Raw genomic sequence first — 14902 nt, forward strand, 5'->3', positions numbered from 1 at the left:
CTCCCTGCTCAGCAGGGAGTCTGCTTCTCCCTCTGACCCTCTTCCCTCTCGTGCTCTCTATCTCTCATTCTCTCTCAAATAAATAAATAAAATCTTTAAAAAAAAAAAAAACATGGTGATTAGTTCGGAATAAAAAGCCTATATCTTATTCTTTAGAAGGTAAGTACATAAAGCAAAGGATTTTATTATTTTTTTTAGGTCACCAACTTTTATTATAATTCACATATTTCATAGAAACAGGAATGTAGCAAACAGGGTAATATAAAAAAATGTTTTAAAACTGCAGGTTTGTACACGTTGCTCTATTTACATCTGGAACGGGCTCTCGCCCACATCAGGCACAGCAGCTGCACTTGCCCGATGGCTCCTTGGCAGATGCAGCCCTGGGCACGCTTGGCGCAGCCCATGGGGCAGCAGGAGCAGCAGCTCTACTTGCAGGGGTGCACTTGCCCGCTTCGCATGTGCAGGAGCCCCGGATGGAGCAGGAGCAGTTGGGGTCCATTTTCGACCCAAGGTGAGGAACGAGGTCCAAAGCAGGCGACACAGAGAGACACTGGTGCAGCTGGAGATATGGTCAATTTCTCCTTATTTTTATTTATTTTTATATTTTTTTAAAAGAGTATATATTTATTTGAGAGAGAGAGAGAGAGAGAAAGTGAGCGAGAAATGGAGCAGGAGGAGGGACAGAGGCAGAGGGAGAAGCAGACTCCCTGCTGAGCAGGGAGCCCGATGTGGGGCTCCATCCCAGGACCCTGGGATCATGACCTGAGCTGAAGGCAGACGCTTAACCAACTGAGCCACCCAGGCACCCCCTCCTTATTTTTTTTTGTTTAAGATTTTATTTAACACAGAGAGAGCACAAGCGGGGGCGTGGGGGGGGTGGCGGCAGAGGGAAAAGCAGGCTCCCTCCTTAGCGGAAAGCCCCCACTCAGGGCTCCATCCCAGGACCCTGGGATCATGACCTGAGCTAAAGGCAGACGCTTAACCAACTGAGCCACGCTAGGCACCCCCTCTCCTCATTTTTAAAGAACATTCATAGTATTATTGAAGTCTTCAAAGCTTTACGAAAAGGTCAGTGTTTGTAGTTTATCAGTTTGAGATTGTGTTTAGCTGATAAGAAACCTGAAATAACTGGTTTAAAACAAGATAGTGCTTTTTTTCTTATGTAAAATAGCGTAGAAGCAGGCTGTTGGGGGTTGGTGTGGTTGACCAAGAAAGAATTCATTGACAATGTAGTCAAACAGGGATTTATTTGGGCAATTAGAATTGCAATTTGGAGACAGATTCAGGTGGAAACCTGACTTGTGTTCCAAGGAAGACAAAGAAGGGGCAGAGTTACAAAGATGAAAGGCCATGGATGCATTTCTTATTTAGGATCTGTACGCAAAACATGGATTGAAACTAGGTTAACTGGGATTGGTTGGGTTAGTATGCAAGAGAGGGATTGAAACTTGTCCCCAAACTGCGTTAGCTCCTTTAGAAATGAAAAATGTGTTGGGACGCCTGGGTGGCTCAGTCGGTTGAGCGTCTGCCTTCGGCTCAGGTCATGATCCCGGGATCCTGGGATCGAGTCCCGCATCGCGCTCCTTGCTCAGCAGGGAGCCTGCTTCTCCCTCTGCTTGTGCTCTCTCTCTCTCTCTCTGACAAATGAATAAATAAAAAATCTTAAAAAAAATAGAAATGAAGAATGTGAACGAATGACTCAAGTGTCCTGGTGAGGGAGTTAAGTCCAGGCAGAGGGCCTGCAGCTGGCAAAAAGTTCAGTTTCTCTGATGAGGACATGCATAAATCCCTCCCTTATGGCCTCCTGACCCTATTTATTTTATTTTATTTTAAAGATTTTTATTTATTCATTTGAGACAAAGAGATACAGAGAGAGAGAGGGAGAGAGAGACAGCACAAGCAGGGGGAGCAGCAGAGGGAGAGGGAGAAGGCTTCCCGCGGAGCATGGAGCCTGATGTGGGGCTCGATCCCTCATGACCTGAGCCGAAGGCAGACGCTTAACGACTGAGCCACCCAGGTGCCTCCTGACCCTACTTAAAAGAAACTCTTAGCTTGCTCCATTTCAACATCTTTTACATCTTCACATCACCAGAGATTCTGATTCTGATTAAGGGTAGTATGAAGAAAGGCAGGCCCGGGCAAGGGGCCCCGCCCTAAGAGGAAACCACCCTTCAGAGGATTTTACACCAGCCTGGAAGGAGCCCTCCACCCTTTCCCACGTGATAGGTAGATGACAAAGACCTGATTGGATGACAGGCACCTGGAGGGTTAATCAGATTAAAATAACCCACCAACAAGCCCATAAAAACCGCTAGACTTAGAAACTCTCAGTGGCTGCCCTCTCGGGTCCCCTCCCTCTTCAGGAGCTTTGTATTATCACTCAATAAACCTTGCTTTGCTGCCCACCACTCTGTCTGGTCTTCCTCTTCATTCCTTGAAGTGGCATGACCAAGAACAGCTGTGGGCACCGAAGGAAAAGAAATCCTGCAACAACATGGCTTCTCCTTTGGCATGTTTAATTGTGATGTTTAACAGACATCCTTGCAGTTTAAGATGACACTTTTAAAATAAAACTTTCTCCTAGTGATGACTTGAGCCCTGCCACTCGATGGGAGAATGAGCAGAACCTGTAGGATCTTATTTGGAATTGACATTCTCTATTGTAATTTTATTCCTGTTTTTTAAGTTTTCTTTTTGTTTCACTGGAAAGATGATGCTCAGTTTTAAACGTTAAAAGTGTACAAGTTGCTTTGTTACAATTAAACTAAATGTGTACAAAAAAAAAGAAATCTGCAACAATTCCTTATATCTTACTGCTCTATCATCCACTGAACAGAGTTTCCATCCTTAAGTTTACCTTATTGTACAAGATAGGGCTGTTGAGGGATGCCTGGGTGGCTCAGTAGGTTAAGCATCTGCCTTCAGCTCAGGACATGAGCCCAGGGTCCTGGGATCAGCCCCGCGTTGAGCTCCCGGCTGAGCAGGGAGCCTGCTTCTCCCTCTGCCTGCCGTTCCCCCTGCTTGTGCACTCTCTCTCTGACAAATAAATAAAATCTTAAAAAAAAAAAAAGATAGGGCTGTTGGAACCATCATGTTCACTTTGTAGGCAGGAAGCAGAAGAAAAACAAAGGACCACACCAGCTATTTGTTCTCATTTTAAAGAGCTTTCCTAAAAGGACTTCCAACAATTTCCATGTATATCCCATCAGTCATTTGGCTACACCTGTCCGTAGGGAGATAGAAATGGGGTCTTCTAGCTGAGGACATTGTCTTCAAAAAAAGCAAGAGAAACTGAAATTAGATTGGGAACTAGTAGTTTCTGCTACATATGAGCACTAAGGAATTCAACTTTTATATTTGAAGTAAGCATGTGATAAATGATTAAAGCATCAATTGTGTCATGATAAATAATACCAGAGAATGGGATGAATATAGGGACATATTCACTTGCCAGTGCTGTTACAACCTGCTATGGAATCTTGCCACTTGAGTGTCGCAACTGAATTTGTTCTTGAAACAAATATTTAAATGTTTTCTGTCAGGCACTGTTCTAGATGCTTGAGATATATCAATAAATTGGGATTCCTGCCCTTGTAGAGCTTGTATTCTAACAGGGCTATATAGACAATGAACAATGAATAAGTAAATATTTCTCATTGTTAAAAGATTTTTATTTATTTATTTGAGAGAGCGCGTGCACGCATGTGCACTCATGGGGAGAGTAAGCGCGGGAGCGGAAGGAGGGGGACAAGCCGACTCCGTGCTGATTGTGAGCCCAGTGTGGGACTTGATCCCGCGTCCCCTGAGCCTAAATCAAGAGTCAGATGCTCAACGAAATGAGCCACCCAGGTGCCCCAATAAATATTTCAATGATGAAGACCTAACTTAGAAATTTCAGGTCTCAACTTATACTTTGTTAACACACTAAATCTATCTTAACTATCTCTGTCAAATGACAAAACTATAATAATTTAGTAACCAGTTTGATGTCCTTTATTCAAGGGAAAACAATCTATGTATATCTAGGGAAGTACAGTGCCTCACAAACAATGGGATGCTCTTCCTGAGGGATTTGGGGCAAGAGCAAGTCTCACAGGGGCGCCTGGGTGGCTCAGTTGGTTAAGCGACTGCCTTCGGCTCAGGTCATGATCCTGGAGTCCCGGGATCGAGTCCAGCATCGGGCTCCCTGCTCAGTGGGGAGTCTGCTTCGCCCTCTGACCCTGCCCCCTCTCATGCTCTCTCTCTCTCAAATAAATAAATAAATAAATAAATAAAATCTTTAAAAAAAAAAAGAGCAAGTTTCACAGAGCCACAGAAGAAGCAACATGATTAGCTAGGTCAGGGATTTCCTTATAAGGTTAGGAGGTCCTATTTTCTAGGGTAAGGTAAGCTTGCTAAAGCTGAGTTGGATGATTATGATTGGTGTATGTTGGGTTTCCTTGACATGTGTTTCTGGTCTGTGCAGGCTGACTTCAGTTTAGATTTGTGACTTGGACTGGGCCACTGGGTAACCTCCATTTTGTGGGTCCTGATATATGAATTAAATTAATGACATGACTTCTCAATATAAATGTAAATTGGTACAACTTCTTGGAAAATGCTATGAAATGGTCATATCCTTTGATTCATTAATCTTAATTCTTAGGAATCAGAACCTATCCCAGGAAATAATCCTAAATACCAAAAGCTTTCTGTGTAAAGATATTAATCTTTTTCCCCATTACTTCAGGTAGGGGAAAACTGGAAGCAGTCTATCTGTCCAGTGATAAGGCAATGGTTAAATAAACCTCCACTGGCATTAATTGATGTTTATAAAAACTACTTAATGACATGGAGAAATACTTATAGTGTTAAGTGAAAAAAAAACTACAGTGCAAAATTATTGGGAAAAAATAAATGGAAATATTAATAGTGATTATCTTTAAAGGTTGGGCTCCCTCTCCCCCTACTTGGATATATTTTTCTAATTTTCTTGATTGGTCACTTATAAACAGGGTAAAAATAAGAAATGAACACAACTACTGGAGACTTGATTTACTGTTCTAGTATGAGTCCTAGGTAACTGACCTCCACAAATGTTAAACTCACATTGTTATGCATCTGTATATACAAAGATCTGCTAGAAGTTTTTCATAATTGGCCCTGCTGATCATCTAAGTAAACTGAAATCATATCAGATTTTGTCTATTTGGTTCCTTTTTTTTTAAGATTTTATTTATTTATTTATAAAAGATTTTTATTTATTTATTTGAAAGAGAGAGTAAGAACGAGCAGGGGGGAGAGGCAGAGGAAGAAGCAGGCTCCCCACTGAGCAGGAAGCCCAATGTGGGGCTCGATCCCAGCACCCTGGGGTTATGACCTGAGCCAAAGGCAGACGCTTAACCGCTTAACTCACTGAGCCACCAATATGACCCTGACTGGTTCTGAGGAGAAAAAGAAAACCAGCACTTCACTGACGGAGTCTAAGCTCTTTTAGTGTCACAGGAAGAACTTTCAGAGATCATTTGCACAATCCTTTTTCTTCACAAATGAGAAAACTGAGACCCATAGGGTTAGGCTGATATTAGCTAAACATTGGGAGTTAGGTTTACTGACTTTCTAAAAAATCAAGCCAATTCCTACACTCTTAACAAAAGCCTCATGATTCAATTCCCCAGTACTGGCTATAATTTAAAAAAGAAAAGAAAAAACAAGATATCTGAGAATGCTGATGGAAAGGGGAAACGGAATGACTAGTTGTCAATTTGATATTTGGACATCTGCTTGAAAATGTAAACAAAGACAATTTAGGGTTTTCTTTTTAACAACTTTTTGAGATAAATACCATACAGCTCACCTATTTAAAGTATACAATACAATGTTTTTTTGTTTTTGTTTTTTAAATATTTTATTTATTTACTTGACAGAGAAAGACACAGTGAGAGAAGGAACACAAGCAGGGGGAACAGTAGAGGGAGAGGGAGAAGCAGGCTTCCCGCTGAGCAGGGAGCCCGATGCAGAGTTTGATCCCAGGACCCTGGCATCATGACCTGAGCTAAAGGCAGACGCTTAATGACTGAGCCACCCAGGTGCCCCAATACAATGGTTTTTAACAGACTTACAAAATTGTGCAACCATCACGGCAATCGGTTTTAAAACATTTTGATAACCCTCAAAAGAAATCCCATAGATAGAGCGGTTACTCCTCATTTCTCCACAAACCTCCCATCCTCGGGCAACCATGAATCTACTTTCTGTCTCTATAGATTACCCTGTTATAGACATTTCATATAACTGGAGCCATGCAATATGTGGTCTTTTGGGGCTGCTTCTTTCACTTAGCATAATGTTTTCAAGATTCATGTACTTCGGGCGCCTGGGTGGCTCAGTTGGTTAAGCGACTGCCTTCGGCTCAGGTCATGATCCTGGAGTCCCGGGATCGAGTCCCGCATCGGGCTCCCTGCTCAGCGGGGAGTCTGCTTCTCCCTCTGACCCTCTTCCCTCTCGTGCTCTCTCTCTCTCATTCTCTCTCTCTCTCTCAAATAAATAAATAAAATCTTTAAAAAAAAAAAAAAGATTCATGTACTTCATTCCCTGTCATGGCCAAAAACTATTCTATCGTAAGGATGTACTGCAAGTTGTTTACCATTCATCAGTTGCTATATTTGACTCGTTTCCACTTTTTGGCTATTATGAATAATGCCGTTGCGAACATGTGTGTACAAGTTTTCGTGTGGACATATGTTTTCCTTTCTCTTGGATTTATACATAAGAATGGAATGGCTAAGCCATATGGTAACTCTATATGTAGCCTTTTGAGGGATTGTCAGACTTGTTTTCCAAGGCAGCTGTACCATTTTACATTCCACCAGCAAGTAGGAAAGTGCCCGTTTTCCCTGTCCTTAGCAGGACTTGTTACTTTCTGTTTGTTTATAGCCAGCTTAGCTAGTGAGTGTGAATTGTTATTTTATTGTTTTTGATTTGCATTTCCCTAATTATTAGTGATGTTCAGGGATATGTTTATTTGTATTTTTGAATTTAAAAAAATTGGGTGATGTGTCTTTTTATTATTGAGTTGTAAGAATTATTCTTGTATTCTAGATAGAAGGCTTTTATCAGATATATACTTTTCACATATTTTTTCCTATTCTAGGATTGTCTTTTCAGTTTCTCGATGGTATTATTTCAAGCACAAAAGTTTTAAATTTTGATGAAGTTGAAGTATTTGTTTTATCACTTGTGCCAGTGGTCTCATAACTAAGAAACCATTGCTTAACTCAAAGTCACTAAGATTTACCCCATAGTTTTTCTATTTTATTTTATTTTTATTTTCTTAGATTTTGTTTATTTATTTGACAGAGCAAGAGAGGGAGACAGAGAGAGCACAAGTAGGGGGAGCAGCAGAGGGGAGGGGAAGCAGGCTCCCCACTGAGCAGGGAGCCCAATGCTGGTCTCAATCCCAGGACCCTGAGATCATGACCTGAGCCGAAGGCAGATGCTTAACCCACTGAGCCATCCAGACGCCCTACCCGTATACTTTTTTCTAAGAGCTTTGTAGTTTTAGCTTTTACATTTGGATCTATGATCTTTCTTTTTTTAAGTAATCTCTACACTCACCATGGGGCTTGAATACTCACAACCCTGAGATCAAGAGTCACATGCTCTTCCAACTGAGCCTGCCATGTGCCCCTCTAGGATCCATTTTGAGTTCATTTTTGTATATGGTGTTAGGTAAGGGTCCAACTTTGTATTGTCTTGGCATTCTTCTTAAAAATCATTTGACCATGAACATAAGGGTTTATTTCTGGATTTTCAATTCTATTCCATTGATTTATATGTCTAACCTTTTGCTAGTACCAGACTTTTTTTTTTTAGAGGGGGAGGGCAAAGAAGGAGGGAAAGAGAGAAACTTAAGTCGGCTCTGCCCCCAGCATGGAGCCCAGTACTGGGCTCAGTCTAGTAACTCCAAGATCATGACCTGAGCTAAAATCAATAGTTGAATGTTCAACCAACTGAGCCACCCAGGTGCCCCCAGACTGTCTTGATTACTATAGCTTTTTTTTTTTTTAAAGCTTCATGAGTGATTCTTTTTTTTTTTTTTTTTAGGATTTTATTTATTTATTTGTCAGAGAGAGAGAGCACAAGCACGGGGAGAGGCAGAGAGAGAGAGAGAGGGAGAAGCAGGCTCCTTGCTCAGCAGGAAACCCGATGCAGGGCTCGATCCCAGGACCCTGGGATCATGACCTGAGATGAAGGCAGACGCTTAACCGATGGAGCCACCCAGGCATCACTTGATTACCATAGCTTTATGGCTAAGTTTTGAAATTGGAAAGTGTGAGTCCTTAAGCTTCATTGTTTTTCAAGATTGTATTGGCTATTGTTGGTCCCTTGAATTTCTATATGAATTTTAGGATCAACAACAATATCTGCAAAAAAAGCCAGCTGGGATTTTGATAGGGAATGTGTAAATTTGTAGATCAATTTGGGTAGTATTGCTATTTTATTTATTTATTTATTTTTATTTTTATTTTTTTAAGATTTTATTTATTTATTAGAGAGAGAATGAGAGACAGAGAGCACAAGAGGGAAGAGGGTCAGAGGGAGAAGCAGACTCCCTGCTGAGCAGGGAGCCCTATGCGGGACTCGATCCCGGGACTCCACGATCCTAACCTGAGCCGAAGGCAGTCGCTTAACCAACTGAGCCACCCAGGCACCCAGTATTGCTATTTTAATAAATCTTCTGAGCCATGAACATGCATGGACATCTTTCCATTTATTTAGATATCCTTTAATTTCTTTTAGCAATATTTTACAGTTTTTAGAGTACAAGGACTATCTGGTTTTGTGGAAAGAGCTATAGCTTTGAAATCAGTCAGTTTGGATTCGAATTCTGATTTTACCATCCAGGAACTGAGTGACATTGGGAAAGTTATGTAATTTCATGGAACTACTTTCTTCACCTGAATAATGAGAGCCACCATACCTATTTTACAATTAATGTTAGGGTTAGATAACCCTTAGCAATAGAGTCTAGCACATAGTAGATATCCAACAATATTAATTTCTTTTTTTAAATTTTTATTTTTTAAGGATTTTATTTATTTATTTGACAGAGAGAGACAGTGAGAGCAGGAACACAAGCAGAGGGAGTGGGAGAGGGAGAGGGAGAAGCAGGCTTCCCGCTGAGCAGGGAGCCCGATGTGGGACTCGATCCCAGGACCCTGGGATCATGACCTGAACCGAAGGCAGACGCTTAATGACTGAGCCACCCAGGCACCCAACAATATTAATTTCTTTGGGAAATTCCTCAGCATTACATCATCTATTCGTTCTTTCTTTCAAGTAGGCTCTTTGCCCAACATGGAGCTTGAACCCACGACCCTGAGATTAAGGGTCCCATGCTCTACTGACTGTGCCAGCCAGGCACCCCCCATGGTGTACTTTTTGATTGATTGATGTCATTGTTTTGTTTTTGTGTGGACCTGTTTTTAAACTGTAAGTTCCCTGTCTACTCTTGTCTATTTTCTGCACCATGGTAGCCAGACCAATTTTCTACAATAGTGTTTTCAATTATATTGTATTCTGTTGAATAGCCTGCAGTTTTGCCCTGGTACTTTCTCTATAGAGTCCAAACTTCTCTAACTTTCCAGGTCTCACATTACCCAGTTAGCATTCTATTCAGGGTAGTTTTCTCTCTCTCTAGAAATTAGATCAGAGATTCTATGTTGTGTAGGAAAGCAAAGAGAGTTGGGATGCCATCTTGGGCTTTCTGCCACAGACATCTGTTTCTCCATCCCCACAATATGTGCTCAATAAACCAGGTTTGGACAATGCAGGCAGCTAGACAATTAAGAGCATTCTATCTTCCAGGCTTCAGGTTGCATGGCTCTATTATTAAGCAGAACTCCTCTTTATTGATAGCAAAGTAGCAAAATATAGATGGTCTCAGTTATACAGACAGTTGACAAGATTGGAAATTTAGAATATTAAAACCAATAGTCCAAACCAGTCATTCAAAATATAAATAAATGAGCAGAGAAAATATACACTGTAATTATGAATATAAACATAATAGGATAGAATCCTTTTGACTAGAGTTATCAGTCTCCAGCTGACAGAATCCCAGGCCTACCATGGCAACCAAAATTTATTTAAATCCCCAGTGTCCATCAGTGAAACCTATAACAATAAAAAGAAGAACAATAGAAAAATAACCCTATAACATACCATTTGGTTTAATGACCATGTGGGTTCCATACTTCCTTGAAGATGTTTTTTGGGAATAAGAAACCAATTGAAAATTTCTCTGTGCATCTCTCTCTAAGACTAATGCAGTGAGCTTAAAGGTAGGTGTGACTATTTCAGTACAGAGTAATGACTTCACAGGGCTTATATACTGACACAGATCCTCTTCATAATAGACTCTAGTATAATAATAGTCCTCCCACTCAAAGCTCCTAACTAACCTGGCCTACAGTTTGTTCTGAGCACATACCCAGTTCTGAGTCTTGTCCCAACAACATTTCTGTCACCCTAAAACAACCCATTATGTTTTTACATACATTTCTCTTTGGCCTCTTTCCCAGTTAAGGAAATGTGTGCCTCAGTCCAGTCCTTGTCTCCCATGCTATATGTCATCAATTTTTTTTTAAAGATTTTATTTATTTAATTGACAGAGAGAGAGAGAGAGAGACAGTGTGAGATGGAACACAAGCAGGGGGAGTGGGAGAGGGAGAAGCAGGCTTCCAGCTGAACAGGGAGCCTGATCTGATGCGGGGCTCGATCCCAGGACCCCGGGATCATGACCTGAGCCAAAGGCGGTCGCCCAACCAACTGAACCACCCAGGCACCCCATATATGTCATCAATTCTAAGATAAAGGTTTGATTTTTTTTCTCCTTCACACTTTAACACCTTGCAATTTGAGATGATTTCTTAAATTCAATGAAATTCAGCATTTACATTCATCAGAGGTATAATTATAAGCAACGTTTTCCTAGATCTTTTTTGCGATCTGATTTTGTTCACCTAATACTGACTTGGAAGTTTATGATTTTCCTGCCTTATGCTAAATCCTGGTTGAGTGAGCCTAAGCTGTGTTAGTGACAGGGTCACTGTAGAGCCAGGAGTCTTGGATTCCAAAGGACAGAACTTCTATGACTTTCAGGACATTCTTAGACATTTTTCCCCCACTGTCTAAATATTCTGTCTTCCAGTGTAGCAAATGCCATGGCTCCAATCTTACTTTTTTGTTTGGCTTAAATATCGTCACATTTATAAGAGCCCAAGCTATTAGGAAGTGCAATTTCCCATGTCTAATATTTCAGATGTTCCCTCCTCTCTGTTTTCCCCACCCAACCACCTCGAAAAACTGTTAGTCCTAAGGCAAACTGACCAAGCTCATTTTTGTTAACATTAGAAAGTCTCTGAGCTACTTGTCCATATAAATTATAATCCATTTATCTCATCAGAATCAAACTTCGGTATACTTTGATAAGCCCTTGTGTATCTGTGCCTTAAAAAAGAAATATGTTTTTTATGTATAGCTCAATCTTCTCGTTTGCATACCTCTCCGTCAGATGTCTGGAACCAATTTCATAGTCCTCCAAGTTGTATTCTTTTTTTTTTAAAGATTTTATTTATTTATTTGAGAGAGAGAGAGAGAGAGAGCATGAGAGGGGGGAGGGTCAGAGGGAGAAGCAGACTCCTCGCTGAGCAGGGAGTCCGATGTGGGACTCGATCCCGGGACTCCAGGATCATGACCCGAGCCGAAGGCAGTCACTTAACCAACTGAGCCACCCAGGCGCCCCCTCCAAATTGTATTCTTAAACTTTTCATTAGCTTGTATAATAATTGTAGGGAACAAACACCAAAATTGGTAGTATTCTACGAAAGCTTTATTTAAAATTGAACCACAGCCTTTAAGCAGACATCATAATAGGATCTCATCAGCCACATGAAGCTATGCAATTAAAAGTTCCACCCATGAAAGATATATCTGCAGGAAACTTTGCCTGGAAATTTAGCATCAAATGAACTGCTTAATCATGAGTTAAGACTGTATACCTTCAGGGTCACATAGAATTATTTATCAGAATTGAGACCCTTCCTTGCAAATCAGAAGCTATTCTTTTTTTTTTTAAAGATTTTTATTATTTATTTATTTGAGAGAGAGAATGAGAGAGAGAGAGAGCACATGAGAGGGGGGAGGGTCAGAGGGAGAAGCAGACTCCCCGCTGAGCAGCAGGGAGCCCGATGCGGGACTCGATCCTGGGACTCCAGGATCATGACCTGAGCCGAAGGCAGTCGCTTAACCAACTGAGCCACCCAGGCGCCCAAATCAGAAGCTATTCTTAAAGCTGTGTGAAATGACTGGGAAATTTTATTTTGTAGCAATAATAATATTGCTACAATAATAATAAAAATAATAATATTATTATTAACATAGTAATAATAATAATATTATTACACAGGGACTCTATCCAGATGGGATCTCCGGCCATTTTCCAACTTAGAAATGTATTAAAAATCAAAGTTAAAAAAAATCAGTTGGCAGTGTTAAAAAACAAAATTGAATCAAGTTAATCTTGAAGATCTAATTGGCATTATCAAATGATTAATGAATTGGGCAGCATCCCATCTATCAAGTAGAGGACAGCTCCTGAGTTGTACAAAATAGGGGGTTTTAATAGGAAGGAGGGTGGGGTAAGAAAGCTATTAGCAAATTGTTTCAGGCCAGATCACCTACCTTCCCTCACAGGGGAGGGTAAGGGTCTTATGTAGATTACATCTTTCTTTGGGGGGGTGGGGATGGAGAATGCCCTTGGAATAGATTACCTTGTTGGTATTTATGGGAAAGTTCCCAACTCACCCATTAAGACTTAAAAGAGTTCTAGAGGAGGTTGAAACTGCAATTAGGTTGGGTATTAAGCCCCAGTTTAGTGACTGGGCCTGGCCCAAGCGACACCATTTTGGGTCTATAGTTTTTTTTTCTTTTTAGAAAGACATTCTTTTTTGTTTGTTTTTTTAAGATTTTATTTATTTATTTGACAGAGACAGACACAGCGAAAGAGGGAACACAAGCAGGGGGAGTGGGAGAGGGAGAAACAGGCCTCCCGCGGAGCAGGGAGCCCCATGCGAGGCTGGATCCCAGGACCCTGCGATCATGACCTGAGCCAAAGGCGCTTATCGACTGCTCCACCCAGGTGCCCTGTAGTTTTCTTTTTAACAGCAGCTCGTAAAAATCAACACTATGTAAGAGGTGAGTACTATTGGAATGCAGAGGGTGCAGGCTCCAAGTAGAGTAAACTCTGCAATTGACAAGGTCAGAAAACAGAAAGCTATAACTAGACATGTAGCAACAAGCAGGAGGGTGTAGTGGAAACAGTGCAGGGCAGTCCACAGCGACTGACCATGGTGCAATTTCTTCAAGTCTCTTGTTTCATCAGAAAAGTAAGTGTGAATTTGTACTTGGGACACCATAACATGTCTGTTTGTTTTAAGTAAACTTATTTTATTCCTAAATCCTGGAGTAAAATGTGTATCACATAAATGTGCTATTTGCATTGTGTGGCCTTGTTACAGGATTTCTTTCCCTTTGCTGCCTGCTTTGAAGAAGGAAGAGGCAGACCAGACAGAGTGATGGGCAGCAAGGCAAAGTTTATTGAGTGATAGTAGGCAGTTCCTGAAGAGAGAGGGCACCGGGTTTTTATGGGCTTGTTGACCCGCTGTTTTTAATCTGATTAACCCTCCTTGTGCCTGTCATCCAATCAGGTTTTTGTCACCTATTTATCACGTGGGAAAGGGTGGAGGGCTCCTTCCAGGATGCTGTAAAATCCTTTTAAGGGTGGTTTCCTCTTGGGGGTGAGGTTGTCCCTGCCTGCCTGTCTTCTGACTACTCTGCCTTAGCTTCATTCTATTTTTTTTTTTTAAAGATTTTATTTATTTATTTGACAGAGAGAGACCCAATGAGAGAGGGAACACAAGCAGGGGGAGTGGGAGAGGGAGAAGCAGGCTTCCTGCCGGGCAGGGAGCCCGGTGTGGGGCTCAGTCCCAGGACCCTGGGATCATGACCTGAACCGAAGGCAGACGCTTAACGACTGAGCCACCCAGGCGCCCTACCCTGCCTTCAGAGAAGCTGGCATATTGCTGAGCTCCAAACTCTTACGCTGAGGGTGAGCCAGGCTAGGAGTGGGCGTTGGGAAGTCTGCCGGCTTTGGAATGAGAGAGATCTGAGGTGCAATTCCAGCTGTAAGTTGTACAAGCTGCGTGAACATGGGCAAGTTATTTAACCAGTCTGAGCTTCAGTTTCCTCAGCTATAAAATGGTTTCAGTAATGCCTATCTTAGAATGGCTGTTCATTTTCCCCTTCCTCTTGAGTAACAATACCCTGAGTTTTAGCAGGGCACCACATCCTGGGCTCAAAGACTACATTTTCCAGGCTTCTTTGCACGAAGGTGGGGCCATATGACTAAAGTTGGGTTAACAAGGTGTGGAAGGACGTGTTATATGGTACTTCTGAGAATTCTCCTTGGTGTTTCCTGGAATGTGGGTGTGACGACTGGAACTCTGGAAGTCCTTTTGAACCGTGAGAATAAGCGTAACACTTTACAGATGGTGAAACAGAACTGAAAGGACCACTTTATGGAGCTGCCATACTACTTCAGAACTGCCTACCTAAGATCATCTTTTACATGAGAGAAAATGAGCTATTAAAAAAAAATGTGGGGCACCTGGGTGGCTCAGTCTGTTAAGCATCCATTCCTTGATTTCGGCTCAGGTCATGATCTCGAGGTCGTGAAATCGAGCCCTGCATCAGGCTCCACGCTGAGTGTGGAGCCCGCTTAAGATTCTCTCTCTCCCTTTGCCCCTTTACCCCACTGCTCATGCAGTCTCGCTCTCAAAAACAAAAACAAAAACAA

General features: G+C 41.7%; 1 pseudogene; it reads right to left on the reverse strand.

Annotated features, from left to right (window-relative positions):
- Positions 1-334: 334 nt before the first annotated feature.
- LOC114208270 (metallothionein-2A pseudogene) lies at positions 335-502 on the reverse strand (annotated as a pseudogene).
- Positions 503-14902: the final 14400 nt, after the last annotated feature.

Source organism: Eumetopias jubatus, unplaced genomic scaffold, assembly GCF_037043125.1.
Source record: "Eumetopias jubatus isolate StellerSeaLion01/CBP00866 unplaced genomic scaffold, mEumJub1_p1.0 scaffold_2, whole genome shotgun sequence".
NCBI lineage: Eukaryota > Metazoa > Chordata > Mammalia > Carnivora > Otariidae > Eumetopias > Eumetopias jubatus.